Below are 17,320 nucleotides of genomic sequence, written 5' to 3' on the forward strand. Positions count from 1 at the left end.
TTAATTGGTGTCAAAAGCTTCAGGTGATAATTAATAAAGGAACGTATGATATTGGTTTTTATCACGACAAATTTATTGCCCAGAGGGACCGCTGTCAGGACTTATGTTTTTAGGGTTCCGGAGCCAAAATGCAAAAAAACGGAACCTTTTAGTTCGCCATGTCTGTCCGTCTGTCTGTCCGTCCGTCTGCGGCTTTGCTCAGGGACTATCAGTGCTAGAAAGCTGTAATTTGCACGGATATACAAACGTTTGTAAACTATGACGACAAAATGGTACAATACAATACAAAGACTCTTTATTGTACACCAGAACATTGTAAGCAAAGCATAGTAGTAGTACAATACAAAATTAAAAAATACATTTTTTTGGTACCTCCCATAGACGGAAAGTGGGGGTGATTCTATTTTTCTCAATCCATCCCTATAGTATGGGGTATCGTTGGATAGGTTTAGGTTTAAAACCATTAGGGGTTCGTTAAGACGATTGTTCGATTCAGTGATTTGGTTGCGAAATATTCAACGTGAAAGAGTAAATTTTCATTAACCCCCCCCCCCTCTAAATCTTAAAATCTAAACTGGTGGGTGGAAAATTTGAAAAAAAAATAGGATGGTAGTAAGTATATCAAACTTACAAGGAAAACTATAATGGCTTTGCTTGAAAATTATTAGTAGTCTAAGAGTAAATAGCAGCCTAAGATATAAAATATATACCTAAACTTGGAAGATTCCATATTATAAAAACGAAATCCTTAGAAAAATATTAATTATTTTTTTCGTAATGGCTACGGAACCCTATTTTGGGCGTGTCCGACACGCTCTTGGCGATTTTTCGAATACTAGTTTGGATAATTGCAATTAAATTAATTATAATTGTTTTACCAGGCAATCAACTAAGCGCTTCTTGACATGTTCTGATAATAGAAATAGTGTACCTAACCCTAACAGTGAATATTTTCGAAGTTACAACGGTTTTTTTCTGTGACTAAGCCATAATTAATGTTAAAAGCCTCCACCCAGTAAAAGGCTTGCGTTTCTATTGGAACTGGAACTTCATGATGGAATATCGTATCATAGTCGTGTTTGCACTTATAACAGGCCACGTAATGGACTTTAAACTCGATCAGGTTTCAAGGTCTAATGATGAAGCCGGAAGATAGGCACTGGCATTCCATAATGGATTCAGCCCAGAAATAGAGACAACTTGAACGATCCATATTTTCTTTTTGTTTTTAAGTGCATTTATAAAAGCGTGTTTTTCTGGTATTTTTAAACTATAATTTATTTTTTATATCGTGGTCTTTATTGAGGTTGTGTTAAGAACAACTGACCAAAATTTAAAACTTCAAACCCAGCTGTAGATATTTCAAGATTTTATCTCTATCCCGTGGGAATATCAGGATAAAAAGTAGCCTACATATGTGTTATTCCAGACGTCCAGCTACCCACATATCAAATTTCATGATGCTAAGCCCAATGGTTGTTATTTCGAGATTTTATCCCATCCCATAGAAAATGTAGCCTTGGTGTTAATAGACCAACTATTTATGTGCCAAATTTCATCCAAATGCGTTCAGCCGTTATTTCCGCAACTTGGATTTCGTTCTATGGAAAATTTACATTAAAAGTGGTCTGTGTTAATTAGGGATTGCAGCGTTCTATTAGTGCAATTTAGAATTGCTTCCGTAGTCCATGACACGAGCAACAAACAGTAAAGTCGACCTTTTTTAGTATACACTACCAGTAATAACGGACATTTTATCACAAAAGAAAGGTTAAATTATATTTTTTGAATATGAATTAATTCAGGTATAGTTAATTAAGTATTTAATGTTTGTACATAGATTCTGTGAACTTCTTTTTTTTCAATCTTGATATCCTTCTTCAGGGTGCACCATAATCTGTAAGAAATATTTTTTTTAGGAACATTGTAAATTTAAAGGTCCGGTTACATGCACCGACTTGCATGCGCAAACGGCTTGAGCAGAAATTGGCATAAAAACTGTATGGCGTCCATAAGCCATTTGTGTGGGATATCGTTTTGCCGTCTTAACGCACATGCTTGCTTGTGCAAATTGGAACTTGCGCAAGAATGATTGAGTGTAGCCGGACCTTAATATTCAGATGGCCCAAAATGCACAAATTTTATTTTGTATTTGTGGAATATTGCAGTATAACTTGTAACGTCGTAGTAAATGAACATGTGCCTGTGGGAGCCCTATGCCAAACAGAGGATGTTTTTCAGCTGACGATGACCAAGATGGAATTTAATAAGCATGACGAAGCTCTTAAGTTACCTGAGCGTGCAGAAGTAGAAGATCTCGATGAGGCTGAGGAAGGAGAAGCCGAGGAAGAGCCCGAGCAGTCCGCCGCAGTTGGCCAGGAAGTCCGTCAGCCCGAACAGCTCCGAGCGACGCATCGACACAAAGCGAGGCTCCTTGAAATACAATTCCACCTTCGAGAAATTTAACCTGAAATAAAAAATACGAACTACCTAAGGTAAAGTCGGATTTCTAATAAAGAAAGACTACCATTTGCAGTCACTTTACTAGTAGTGAAATTTGTTCAAAGTACACATTCAAATCTTGTTGAGCACTTATGCTCTTAAAACCGCTTACTGGAGAAACTTAATCGACGCAGTTCGTATCGCACCGTCCCTTTCACTCGCGTATTAAATGACATAAGCGGAGCGGGACGGCAACATACGAAGTTCGAGTTTTGCACTTCGTGGTATAGGGCCTGCACATAATGTGCGGCAACACATGCTGAGTGGAGACCCTTTTTGGTATCCTGTCGTGTCACCAAGTAACATAGTTTTAGTGCTAGTTTTAGTCTTAGTTTTAGGTGGTACATATGGAGCCAAAATAAATCTTTCTTTCTTTCTTATCACTAATTAAGGTACTTGTACTACTAGTGTTTTCTTAACATCATAACCTTGCAACGTAAGAGTACCATTCCTGTGCACTAAGATTGGAAAAAACCCAAATCATATTTGATTTTATTCTTCGTATTGATCCTCATATTTTCTTCATAGTTATTTTTGAAGTCAAACGTTGTTTTCAGAATTTCTGCGTCATACTGTATATTTGCGCAAGAGGGAAGACAGTTGCAAGTCTCGCCCATGTCATACTTTAAGTTTTTGGCTGCCAACTCGTCTAAAATATAAAAAATATATATTTGAAAATATGAATAAGAAAAGAAATACCTTTATTAAGTATAATAAGCAATTTATTATAATTTGTGTGTTTTCAATAGCATTACGCAATTGTTTTACTGGTTGTTAATACGTGGTAAGTATTTTTATTTTCAAATTCTTTTATTTAACTTTTACCTATTTGGGTTGGATTTTCTTGAAATTTGCTAAACGTACGTAAGTTTGAAGACAAATAAGACAATCCAAATAGAGACAAGAAAAAATACAATCAGCAAAAAAAAATATTGACAGACTTTTTAATTTGCTAGCTTCGTAATAGAATAAATATAAATTTTGGTGAATAATCTTACTCTTGGCTTTCGTAGCGCATCTCCGGTTTTTCAAAGTGCATAGCTCAGAACTATTCGTATCTGTAAAATAAAAATAAAATGTTTTAAAATCGCCTAATCTCAGCCTGTACATGCCCTACTGTAGGGCAGGCCACTGAGAAAAGAGGACTGGGTCCTGGAACTTCACACATACCATTGAATTTCTTCGGTATTTTGTGCAGGTTTCTTCACGGTATTTTACTTTACCTGAAAGCTCATGGTAAATGATGTATTTTGTACGTAAATACCGAAAACTTCAGAGGATTTGAGTATGGGCTCGAATCCAAGACCTTAAGAGGCAATGTGTCACACCACCAGGCTAACACGGCTGTTTGTTTTTAAATAAAAAGTGATTCTATATTTTTGAACGAAAATACAAACTGAAACATGGATGCACAGAGAAAAAACCAGAAAAAGAGACCGGCACTGGGAATCGAACCCAGGTCCTCAGCATTCCGTGCTGCGTGCTATAACCCCTACAGCGCCACTGGACAGGGGTCTGGACACAAATTTCTGCCATGCACCACACATTTCAGCCTACTTTTTCCTTTACTAGCCACTTAAGCAGCGACACTAGCGACATCTGTTGTTTCTAGCTCTCATCGAGATAGTACGTCACAACATTTCCTTCGGAACTAACCGCTCACCTGGACAAGAGATGTCGCTGTTAAGCAATCAAATTATGATTGATTTATTGGAGACTTTAAGAGACTTTCAATAAGTAAAGTAATAAATTAGGAGTTGAAATAAAAAATATAAATAGGCTCCAAAACACCAATCTATATTTATGGTCTTGGCTATTTACTATAACTCACGTGGCATATGGAACCACACACAGCCGCAGCTCTTGTAAGTATATTTAGAGAGGCATTCGAGACGGCAGTTGCTGGGTGTATATATTGAAATAATCAAGCTGGCGATCCGAAGTGAAGTAACATTGACGTCTGTAAAGAACAAGCAAGAAGAAATACTTTTATTTAAATATCAAGCGGTTATGGACAATTTTGACGTAATAGAGGAAATCGTTAAATGCGTTCGATGAGATGAACCTAGATTTTAGGTTGATGTCATTCCAGAAAACTGTGAAGCAAAGAGTTTTAGATCTCGTGTGACAGTGATTACTCGATCGCTGCTGTTAATATTTTTTATATTATTCTTCTTTTCTTCTTTGAAGTCGCCACATTACTGGCAGAGCGATTATGATCGTCATTTAAGGTTTTGTAGCACACATGCAGTGTAGTGGTTTATCATTGCCTTCCAGCCCTCAAAGCTGGAGTCCGGATTAGAAGTTGGCAATAGGGAATGACATTTGAAATTTACCACGAGCTTTGCGGTGAAGGAAAACATCGTGAGGAAACCAGCACAAACCTGCGAAGCAATTCAATGGTGCGTGTGAAGTTCCCAATCCGCACTGGGCCCGCGTGGGAACTATGGCCCAAGCCCTCTTGTTCTGAGAGGAGGCCTGTACCCAGCAGTGGGACGTATATAGGCTGGGATGGATGGATGGATAGAATAGGGATCGATGCCCATTGTCACATTACGTCCTTTGGTTGCCTTTCCGACACTTTTGAGACACTTTCCGAACCCATCACTATGAGCCTGTCTCATTCTAAAACCAGACATGGCATGATACATTTTGTAAAACTTACTGTTCTGCTCTGTAGTTCACCAAGCTCTCTGAAGTGTTTAGTAAACTGAACTTGAGGGCAAGCGATGTGAGTTGGCCAGGGATCGCTGCATAGTAGTATAAAGAAGACTGCGGCATGTCTGCAGGATGTTGCACATATATCTTGAGGAAGAAGTAATAAGAAGAGTTATGTGTGAGGACAGGTTGCACTCTGACAAAAATGTTATAATTGATTAAATTACATCGTACGAGCAAGTACACTCCATGATGATATACCTACATTTGTACTGTTTTACTATAAATTTGACAAAGTTGAACCAACAACAGCCTTTAGTGTATATTTTGATGCAACAAACTGTCTCTACCTACCTTAAGAACGTTAAGAATCCAAATACCGAGTGCTCTAAAATACGTGATTTTACGCGTAATCGCAATGAATAAAACCACATTTGTTATTGTTGAATTTAATGTATACCATAACATACGTTTAAATTTATCGTCAAATATATGAAATTTTCAGGTAAACCTAAACCCATCCTTCGGGCAGTCGGGTAAAAATTATCGGACAGTTAGAAACTCCAGTCCAGCTACCCGAAAACCTTATCATTTTTGAAAAATCGTACATTATTTTCTGTTCACTGGTCCAACCACAGATATAGATTACACTAGATAACGCAAACACCTCAATCTGTCTGTATGAAAAGTTGAAAACCAAAGATGTCACTTTTTCATATCTCTGTGACGTCTCAAGAGCGAATCAGCGATATGAATTCCCCAATTTCCGCGCAAAATAGATTCAAATGCGCCGCCCGCCCGCGCCGTGGGGTTCGAGTCAGTCACTAGTCATGATTAGTCAGTAGCGGTCAGTCTTTGTATGGGGCCAACACCGGCGTTTGGTAGGGGTTCGGACCCGCGAAGTAGATGCATTTGCGTAATATAGTGTAATCTATATCTGGGGTCCAACGACTTCGGTTTTTGGTAAATGAGTATAGTTTAGTATATTTTTTACCTTATATCCACCAAAGAAACTGTTACATTTCTTGTCATTGTTTCCAGGATTGTCTTTTAATATGAAGTCTAAATCAGGAAACGCTCCATTTTCCTTAAATATAAAGAAATGGAAGTATGACTGGCAGTAGTAGCAGTAGTATTAGATTATTTTACACCAAAGATTAACCATAAGTGACATTAAATCAATAATTAAAAAAAATAGCGTTAATATACTCGTACGCTTGCATGAGATAGATGAACCATAATTCTTTCTCACTAAATGAGTAAACGTGTAAAGCTAAAGACCTAATCTCGTGTTAGTAACTTCAGAGCTAATCTAACCCGTATCTTAAATAAGATAAATAAATAAATATCATGGGACACTTGACACCAATTGACCTAGAGTCCCAAACTATAAGCAAAGCTTGTACTATGGATAACGAATAAACATTCTTATATAAACCCCAATTCAATAGAATCTGACAATCCTGTAGACACTTTCCAGCCACTAATATAACCATGCGGGGCTGCCTAAGGCTTTGGTGAGTGACTATTATTCTTTTTTGATTCCTTTTAGATCATAATTGCAACAACAGAGGACATATATAATCAAATTGTGCCAGATAGGTGTCTTAAATATGTAGAAAATTGACAGATTCTATTGAATTGTACTTTAGATAAATCTAGATCATCATCATCATCGTCGTCACCATGATTATCGTTGCCTATATACCTTTTAAGTTCTAAGCGAAGTAATAAATGCGTGTCTTTATTTTAGGTTAAGTATAAATGAGTATTAAACAACAGGACGGTTGATAATGATGAACTGTCAAAGGGAATCACTACGTGTCAGTGGTAGCAATGGGAAGTACTCTATTGTATACGGTAAGCCAGCACTGATATAAGAATCGTCTTACCTGGCCACGAAAAGGATACACAGGCTTCTTTTGCGAACTGTATCCGGCATTGAAGTCCCAATTGGTCGTCGTTTTGTTTGTAGTGAGATACTGATATTCCTTTTGCAAACTAAAATCAGAGAATGGCTCTAAGCACGTAATTACTTATATAATCTTCCGCTTATATTAAGCTCTTGCTGTGCTGCATTATAATTTCCTACTTTTTCACAATATACACCCTATTGACTTTCTGGATGACTAGGTACACAACCAATCCATCCGATTCCTTGGTTTACGTAAAACCTTGTTACAGTAAACCTTTGTCTGACTGTCATATTGTGGGCCAGTACGTCTGTACTGGACTGCATTTCATCTGCTACGTAACTGCCAACTACCGACTGCCCATATTTTTTTTGTTGCAGTTCCATTGCAGTCTTCACAGCTGCACGCTGGCTGTGATTGAATTGTTAAAGGCAATTGCGGTTACGTTGCAGTTGGATTACAGTTTATTTCCACTGGTCCTAAATATTTCATTTGTCATTCCGTCAGTTGCTTTTTTAAGAAATACATACAAAAACAAGTAAATCGGCATCTTGCTAGTGTCGCCCGTTTATGTTTTGCTTATGTTTTATTTCCTTTATTATTGTACCTACACTTAGGGCTCTTTCACCATCCATTGATTAGTGTTAACTGACGGTTAGATGTGATGCCGTCTCCGTCTATTCGAACAAAACAAATAGAGACGGCATCACATTTAACCGTCAGTTAACACTAATCAATGGATGGTGAAACAGCCCCTTAGTGTTGAATTCATATTTTCCTCTTAAATCGAATTTGTTGCAATTATCCGTGAGACTTTTTTCCGTTTCCTTACTTAGTTTCCTTAATATGCTCATACCCCATTTTCATGAATAATATAATGTTTTTAATCCAAATGCATTTACCCCAAATCCATATATCTCGTAACGGTATATATCTTACAAACCTCTCATTTCTAAACATGTCTTCATACGATAATGCATTAAAATTGAAACATACGCCTTCACGTGTAAGCACTTCTGCAAACAAATTGCTACATTTTTTCCATTCGCTTCTCCAACTGCATTTAACAAATATGTCTTCGAGTTGTGGTGATATCTGTAACACATTTATGGTTCTTAGTCAACAAGGTATAAGTATTCTTTTATATCTATTGCAGTCAGTACACTCATGTACGAGTAATAACCCTAGTACAAGATTCAGTTTCCTCGAATGTTACATTATTACATGGGTAATTCTCTCATTTCGTGCAAATCGCATGTCCATCTAAATTAAAACAAAACTACGTACTCTACAACAACCGAATATTATTTTACGTTTTGGTTGATTATCAAAGTATAATTTGCCACCTAAATCTTTTTAATTAATATGATAATTAGTAAGTAATAATATTTTTTTATAGCCTAAATCTCATTGATTTTAGTAAATTTAATTTAATAATAAAATAACCTGATGTTTCACGGAGTGCTGTTCTTCTAGTGTGTTTAAAGTACATATCAAGGATTAAAAATGTAAAGTTAAAAAAAATATAGCGTTTGTTGTTAACGTACACTGAACACAGATTATTTTTTACAAAAAAAGTGACATTTCATTACCATAAGTTCTATCTGATTTAAGAAAAACAGCTCGTGAACACTTGAAGTGTTATGCTTCGCCCCTTCCGCGCGTGTCGGAATTTGACTCCTAGTTGACCAGTAGACAGCAAATAGAGCAGACGCTGGCAGATTTTTGAAAGAATAATGTTGACTGTCGGAATTTTACCTTTGGTACGCATTTTGTTTCATTACCATATTTGCGCTTTATGGTGATAAGTGTTGAAAGTGTCACTACTACACTACTAAAATGATTACCATTACGTTTGAGTAATAGTATACGTATTGTGTTTACTAAAGAAGTAAATCGATGAAAACCAATAAAATACCATTACCATTCTTGTCATTACCATCATTTACATTTACCTCCAGGAAAATGGTAATGATAATAAAAAATGGTAATGATTTTTTTCCCAAACAATATAATACGTTTGCTTAGTGGAGTAAATTAAGGTTGATTTAACTTTAAATGATTTAGTTTTGTTTAGTTAATTGCGTTTTAGAGTAGTGTTTTCTTTTTAAGTAACAAAAACCTTGATTGTATTTGTTTCTGGCAGCAATTTTTCATTGCCGACACATGGTAATGAAATATTTTATTTGTCATTACCATTCTTTAAAGAAATTAAAAAAATCAAATCAAAACGTGGCTCTAGCCTTATAAATGCACCCATTTTGCAGCAACTTAGAAAATCCTTATCTGCTAGTTTATTTCAAATTTGAAACTATACGTGGCAAAAAAATCTGCAGTTACACAGTAGAGAAGCACTATCAATTGAGTTAATGTTGATGAAAACTACTCAGACATCGGTATTTCACTTTTTGTCTGCCTGCACTAACAATTTGTTGTATTATAATTTAGTCTAAGGTCTAATCCTTAGCCTACTTTCTTACCGCTCTTATATTCTCTACTTGACTTTCATCGGAAACGCTACGGTTCAACAGATACTTATTCTTCACATCACATATTAACCTTACATCCTCCAATTTCCGCTTCTCTTCTTCATTCCTGAAAGGAGAAGTTATTTTGCGTTGGCTTTACGTTTAGCAAGTTTCATAAACAAAAGAAGAAATTAGCATTTGCTTCAAAAACTTACATAGAAAATTTTAATTTCAATTGATACCCATTTTAGAAAACTTAAGACACAACTTAGAGAAGAACTTACTCGCTGTTTACTGGTGTCGCAAAAAACTTTATGTATTGCTCTTCGTACTTGTATTTGTCTAGTTTGCATTTCCACTGTGGACAAACGGTGACAGACGGGAAGGGTACCTGGAAGAGTATGTTAAGTCTTTTTATGGTCTCCACCCGTATTTATTTTACTAGATAAGTACTCTATTTTTAACCGACTTCAAAAAAAAGGAGGAGGTTATCTATTCGGTTAAATGAACTAAAATAATTTCCTTGCTCACCCGTGACCTTATGATTGCTTAGCTTATGCAAAATATGCGTGTTCATGCAGTTCCTCCACCTCCACACTGTAAGAACACACACAAATCACACACCGTACACCGTACACCGTACGGTTGTGTCACTCTGAAGATGAGCTCTGGTTGAGTTCGAAACGCGTCAGTGTAGTGTGGTGGTGGTGATAGATGGGTTTGTGTGATTTGTGTGTGTTCTTACAGTGTGGAGGTGGAGGAACTGCATGAACACGCATATTTTGCATAAGCTTAGCTATCGTAAGGTCGCGGGTGAGCAAGGAAATTATTTTAGTTCATTGATATGGACCTCCGCAAAGTAACGCCTGATTCAATAAATTATCTATTCGGTTGTTTTTTTTAATGTTTGTAACCTCAGAACTCCGACATTTATGAAACGATTTGAATTTTTTTTGCGTTCGTCTAGAAATGCTTTCAATTACCATAAGCACCAAATCAGGATCTGATTTACTACTCAATAACAAGTATTTTATGGGTTGAATTTCAATTACTTTAAAACAGTTGCTAAGCAATATTTATGCTCCTCGTAATGCATAATATGGTGAAATGGAATGGGTGGTGAAGCACCTCAGCACAGGTAGCCTCAGCGTAGGTGAGGTAGGCGACTACCAATAGGTCCACTCCTGCTGGCTCGCGCTGAGGCACCGACTTCAGACTGGTAGACTTGTAGTCGGTTCAATTTTTTTTTTTCAAGAAACAATTTACTGTACCTCACCGACAGGAATCATTCTTTCATTGAATGACACGATGACGGGACTGTGCCGCCATTTGTACCACACTTGCTCGATGAACAATAAACATATACCCAAGCTTAGTAGGAATGTGATGACCCAAAATATTCTGAAATAAAAAAATTATATTAAAAGGCATTAATATTTTATAATGTCTTTATATCAAAAACAATAAAACATAACCAATAAAATACGTACCTAACAAATAAATAAAAAAGTAAAAAAAAACGACTAAAATTTCAAAATTCATCATCTCAAAAGCAGTTGAACCGATTTAAATGACAATCGTTTTCACGTTTTTTTTTTATTCGACTAGATGGCAAACAGCAAGTGGGTCTCCTGATGGTAAGAGATCACCACCGCCCATAAACATCTGCAGCACCAGGGGTATTGCAGATGCGTCGCCAACCTAGAGGCTTAAGATGGTATACCTGAGTGCCAGTAATTTCACCGGCTGTCTTACTCTCCACGCCGAAACACAACAGTGCAAGCACTAATGATTCACGGCAGGATTAGCGAGCAAGATGGTGGTAGCAATCCGGGCGGACCTTGCACAAGGTCCTACCACCTGCACGTAAAAACAACCGCATCGTAATTAGTTGATCCCTTTGAGAGCTACGATGCCACAGACAAAATACTCCCTCTTTTTGCGTCGCGTGTGAGTTAGTCTTAAAGAAAAATTTGTACTAAAACTGAAATTTTATGTTGTGTATTGTATTCCCTTTGCCCATAATCGTACGGAACTCTCGATGCGCTGATTCGAAATACACTAAGCTAATATTTAAAATTGTCGTAAGTACTTAGAAACCTGGTGTCGATTTTGGTTACACATTAAATTATTTAGTAGGTAACTAATTAAGATTGGTTTTGTGGAATCTTTTTGTATTTTTTATTTCAATTTAAAATTTAAAATTTGGAATTGAAATTAAAAATACAAAAAGATTCCAAAAAACCAATCTTAATTTGATTGCTTAGTAACGACATCTCTTGTCCGGGTGAGCGGTTGGTTCCAATGGAGTGCCGAAAGTTTCTCGATGAGGGCTACGGTATAGATGTCGCTAGCGTCGCTGCTTAAGTGGCTAAATAAGAAACAAACAAGCTGAGATATGAGTTGCATAGGGGAAATTCGTGTCTGTACCATTGACCAGCAGTGGTGTAGCGGTATAGCATGCGGTACGGAATACCGAGGACCTGGGTTCGATTCCCAGTGCTGGTCTTATTTGTCTGGTTTTTCTGTGCATCTATAATATTTCAGTTTGTATTTTCAATTTAGGTAACTAATGCTCACTAAACAACAAAAACACCTATACAAGATGATTTCGTGGTCGTGATTCCAACTATTATTTTCTGACTTAGTAAATGATTGCGATGTGAACTGTTTATGCTTTGATTTAAACACTGATGTATTATGGGTATTCATTTATTGTAATGTTAAAAAGTTTTTAACTAAAAATTATGGTCACCCTACTTTTTCATGTCCAACCAATGTGCTAGAAAACTTGAGATGAGTACTTAATAATGTCACAGTCAAACAACATGAAAATAGAAATACTAAGGTGACCGTGAGTCTCCATTCATTCCAGTTTGTTTTTTTTTTTGGATGCAAAACAAACTAAAACCTTTTGTCCTATCCTATTGTGATCATTTGATGAAAGTAATTTGATGCTCATTCTTTGCTTCACGACTCCGAAATCACCCTGTATAAAAGCTATAATACAAATAGATATACACTACCGATTACCGCTTACTTTTCTACAACGGAGAGTCCGACCTCAGTGATGTACCGTAGCCCATGCAGCGTGGTATTCTTCGCAAAGTCCAGGAACAGGTCGATGAGGAGTAGCTTTTGTCGCTTCCTCCGCTGCTTCTGCATCTTGCAGACCATGCCAATGTCACCCGGCACACCCATGTCGAAACTGTAAAAACATACATTGAAGTTATAGGAGACATTATCATCAGCCGCAAGACTATTGTCCACTGTTGACGAACGTTATATCCTACTAATTTTACTACCTATATAAGTGTGAAAGTTTGTGTAGATGTTTGGAGGTTTGAATGTTTGTTACTCAATCACGCAATAACGGCTCAACGGATTTACATGAAACTTGGCGTACAGATAAACAAAGATCTGCATTGAGACATGGGATACTTGATATCCCGGTAATGCGTTCCCGTGGGATAATATTTTAAGTTTGAACAAGAATAGAGGGCGCTGTCCAAGAACGGTGACGTACCTCGGCTCTCAAGATGACGTGTTAACTTCGTTTGCAAGCAATAGATGGCGTTGTGCGAGCGAATGTTGTCCTTTCAAATTGTTACCGATTTTTTTTTCAAGCCAGTTTAGTTATTTATTTTTTGCGTTGCCATGGTAACAAGAATTGTTTTAGTACCTACACTATATCACTATATATTTCAACAAATTACAAGGGCATAATTTACAACAGTTAAGTTAAGACGGCATTAAGCTATTTCTAATGCGGGCAAAGCCGCGGGCTAAGGCTAGTATCTTATAACGTTTTAAACTTCCGTGATTTTCAATCATAGTCAAAATATCACAAACAGGACTTACCAGGCTAATATTTACCTCGAAGTTTCGACAACTTTGCAGTGGCCGTGGTCACGAGTAGACTGAAGTCCCAAGATTCACTCCAAGGAACGTCATTTCTACTCAAGAATGGTGCATGTGGCGGTTGAAATAAAAAAGTATGATTGGTTTTTTTGGAGTCATTTTGTATTTTTTATTTCAACTCCAAATTTGTTACTTTCCCGTGAAACCATCGAAAATAAAAAGTGAGACATGGATGCACGAAGCTGCATGCAAAACAAAGTGCTGCTGCTTAAGTAGCGTAGTGGAAAAAAAAGCAACCTGAGATATGTGTGCATACGAAAAATTCGTATCTAGACTCCCGTCCAGCGGTGGTGTAGGGGTTACAGCACGCAGCACGGATTGCTGAGGACCTTTCCCAGCGCTGGTCTCTTTTTCTGGTTTTTCTGTGCACCCATGTCTCAGTTTGTATTTTCGAATTAAAAGAGCATTCCTAAATATACTTTTTAATGAAATTCAAATAATGGAATTATACTGTTCAATCTGTTTTAACTTTACATTTTTTTTATTGACATTTTGTTTTATCATGTAACTGTTATTATTATTTCTATTTAGGTACCTGATGTGCGTGAATTTTATTGATTTATTAACCTCTTCATGTTTTTAGTTAAGTTTGGATAAGTGCAATATATTTCAATACAAATACATATTGCTAATATTGCTATGCCCTTAAACAGGGTTGTACTTAGACCTAAGGTGACTGTACAAAGTGCAATGATGAAATAAATAAATAAATGAATGTCATTTTTTGAAAGTCCCTAACTAATCTGTTTTCAATTCACACATATACAGCAAAAGAAGGTATAAAACCGAGTTTTACGATGCTCTTTTGTGTCACGTCAATGCCAAACTTGTTCTATATATTTACAATTTGACCTTTAACAATGAAAAAAAAGGGTTTAATTTTCGTAAAAAAAAAATATAAGAATAAGTAAATAGTATTAGCGATTTTGTATGGAAATTCACTAATAGGTACTTGTATTTCATCATGCAATTGGGCCTAGATAGTTTATTATTTATTGAATCAGTTACTTTGCGAAGGTCCATATCTATGAATGCTATCTGGCATCTAGTAGCATGGTGAAGGTTGTGTTGCTCTGAAGATGAGCTCTGGTTGAGTTCGACATGCATCAGTGTAGTGTGGTGGTGGTGGTGGTGATAAATTTAGTTTGTGTGTGTTCTTACAGTGTGGAGGTGGAGGAACTGCATGAACACACATTTCTTGCATAAACGAAACGTAGCTATCATAAGGTCGCGGGTGAGCAAAGTAATACGGTATTTGACAACTCCTGATTTTGCCATATCTTAATATTATTATGAAAATATAGACATACAGATAGTGTTTAGCGAAGAGAAAATTTAAATCGGTTCAAAATTGGATTTATAGTGATTTTTTGAAAAATCTATATACCTGTCTCTTTCTCAAACGCTTTTCTCTATGCAGCAAGTATGGCGGTACTGGAGTGTGACGTCACATGCCAGTAAGTCTTTCTCTGTCTAATCTTGAATTTCAAACCTTTATAACTTTGTTATTTGCAAAGGGTAGCTTAAAAATTGTTTTTCTATTCGATAACAGGCATTGTGTAGTTTTAATTTATAAAACATATACAAAATAGTCAAATACCGTATTGTTTCAGTTTAGGTAGTCTGAGCCGTCTGTCGAAGTTAGCGGAAATTAAGAAAAACACGGCGTATATAGTATTTTTTATAAATTCATAAATAATTATACTCACTCCATTTTCTGGACAGGTCTGAGCACATCCAGTGTACAAAAGTAACTGAAATTATTCCACCACCAGTTAATTTGGTCAATAGCTTCATAAAATTAAAAGGGACGATATTTACTCACAATGATAATGAATCGTCTAGACAAATAAATTATAGTGAACATTTTAGCAGCAGTAGACATTATGTACGTTTTCAATTAGTAAATACGGAAATTACTTTTTTCAATAATTACGTACTCAACATATAGGTCGCATTTGTTATAAATATTATATTGGAAATTGTATTATCTTAAAACATTATAGCCAAGGTTCTTCAGTATTATGTGTTAATGTGTAGGTACCCTTAGGTGAAAATAAATTAGAATAATTGTTTTTAAACACACACGCACACACACACTGGTTAACTTGCACTCGAGATAAAGAAAATTAGTAGTGCCTGGTCGACCGAGCTTCACTCGAGCTAACTCTAAAACGCGTTCATTGTAGCCGTTTCAGAGATTCCTAAAATAAATAAATATACAAGAATTTATTGTCTTAAGTGTTACATACTTATAGATAGATTAATATGATTACACGTAAGATATCAATTTATATTCACATGATGTCAGTGTGTATACTGACACTGGCTTGCATTAGCATTACTATAAAAAATATATTATACCGTTTGTTGTTCTAGAGTTACAGGTTTCAAAGTATAGGTTCAAAATACAGATGGTATTTGAAAAAGTAATTATTTTTTGCTTTTAGCGTAATGAGAGCTGCAAAATAAATGCTCAGTCTATGTTAATGCTTCTTAAATTACTATTACTAAGCATTCAAAGCATAGTTTAGAATACGGACGTGTCCAATCATGGAGAAGAGAGATAACAGTCTGTTTTATCGCTGCCAAGCGCGACGGAACAACTTAATAGAGCCTTATTCGACCTAATACTCACCTAGGAACCCCTTATCTATATCGATAATGGGGGATTGTGCCAGCACTACGCGTCTAACAGCTCTACGTTTCAAAAATGTCCTAAGTCTCTAAAACACTCCCACGTAAAAGAAAACCGTGGTCCTAATGTGTTTGAGTTCAATATCGAATGCGAGATGTATTTTACAACCTATCGTAATGACATGGTCGCATTTGATAGGGTTGGTGTAGCAAAATAAAACTCTGTCGCAGTAAGCAGTTCGAGCTGCTTCATATTCAAGCAGTGTTGCTATCAACATAGCCATTCCGGATCAGATATCGGATACGAGAGTATCGAGATGAAATTGAAATCGTTAGAGGACAGCTTCGATTGTTGGTTGGAGATAGGCCCTACAAGGGTTTTTAAATTGACTCGGGTTTGATGTTTTTGAATTTGCTTTCACGCTAGACATTTTCGAATAGCTGTTTAGGTATTTATGATGATGTGAAAATCGACTTGAAATTTGGTACAATAAATGTTGTTTGGATGACAATGGAAGTACAGTCAACAAATAGTAGTCAGCATAAAAAAAGCTTGTATTAAAGATATAATTTTACAAAAAAAAAAAATTTTTTTAATCGGTTAGAAACAGACGCGTGTGTTATCTTACTGATATTTTGCGGAACAGTATTTATACTGGTCGTTGACATTTTAAGTCTCTCGAGGGAAATATTTTTCATATAGATATAATATTTTATGTAGATTTTTATGTAGTTTATTTCACGTAGATCTACATGCAACGGCCAATAACGTAATTACTAGTGCACTAGTAGCTCTTTCGTTGTCATACCAAAGCAAACAAAAACAAAAAAGCCGTGGTGGCCTAGTGGTTAGACCTGTGGCCCTTCAAGCACAAGATCCTGGGTTCAAATCGTGGCTCGTATCTCTAAGTTTTCCGAAATACATGTGCAAAAATTACGTTTGAAATTTACCTCAAGCTTACAGTACAGGAAAACATACCGAGGAAACCTGCACAACCTGTGACATAATTCATTACAGCCCAAGACTTCTGTGAGATGTATTTAAACTAAGATGATGATGAATAAACTTTAACTACATATATATGACTCACAAACATTCCGTAAATTTTAATACGAAATAAATTCTTTTTGGGCAAAAAATTTAAGAGGGAGAATTTTTTTATTGCATTATAACGCCCAGACCGAACTCTTGGACCTTAATTGCTGAATTTATTAATAGAA

At 36.2% G+C, this 17,320-nt stretch overlaps 1 pseudogene; it reads right to left on the reverse strand.

Annotated features, from left to right (window-relative positions):
* Positions 1–1,815: 1,815 nt before the first annotated feature.
* Positions 1,816–12,706, reverse strand: LOC141429315 (pickpocket protein 28-like; annotated as a pseudogene).
* Between the last annotated feature and the right edge of the window lie 4,614 nt (positions 12,707–17,320).

This window comes from Choristoneura fumiferana, chromosome Z (assembly GCF_025370935.1).
Source record: "Choristoneura fumiferana chromosome Z, NRCan_CFum_1, whole genome shotgun sequence".
Lineage (NCBI taxonomy): Eukaryota > Metazoa > Arthropoda > Insecta > Lepidoptera > Tortricidae > Choristoneura > Choristoneura fumiferana.